The 342-nt window shown below is 48.0% G+C and overlaps 1 non-coding gene across 1 annotated transcript; it reads left to right on the top strand.

Annotated features, from left to right (window-relative positions):
• The first annotated feature begins 101 nt into the window (after positions 1-101).
• LOC118345264 lies at positions 102-220 on the top strand. The gene has a single exon (XR_004798842.1). It is a non-coding gene; the product is annotated as a 5S ribosomal RNA (ribosomal RNA).
• The last annotated feature ends 122 nt before the right edge of the window (positions 221-342 follow it).

Below are 342 nucleotides of genomic sequence, written 5' to 3'. Positions count from 1 at the left end.
CGTAGCCAAGGGTTTCGATCAGATCGCCGGTTCGCATTTGGATCGAAAAGACGCTAGTACGTCGCACTAGGATTATATGAATTTTAAATAATTAGTTTGATGGGTGCGATCATACCAGCACTAATGCACCGGATCCCATTAGAATTCCGTAGTTAACCGTGCTTGGGCGAGAGTAGTACTAGGATGGGTGACCTCCTGGGAAGTCCTCATGTTGCACCCCTCGTTTTTGTTTTTTCCTCATTGCGAGAGGAATTTACAAGAAGGACAACTTGGGAGTGGATTTTTAGGAAAATCGCGCCCTGCCCAGCGCGTAGCCAAGGGTTTCGATCACATCGCCGGTTC

The sequence above is a fragment of the Juglans regia genome, unplaced genomic scaffold, assembly GCF_001411555.2.
Source record: "Juglans regia cultivar Chandler unplaced genomic scaffold, Walnut 2.0 Scaffold_18974, whole genome shotgun sequence".
Taxonomy (NCBI): Eukaryota; Viridiplantae; Streptophyta; class Magnoliopsida; order Fagales; family Juglandaceae; genus Juglans; species Juglans regia.
Note: the sequence above shows the minus strand (reverse complement) of the source record. Positions and strands in the feature narration are given on the sequence as shown.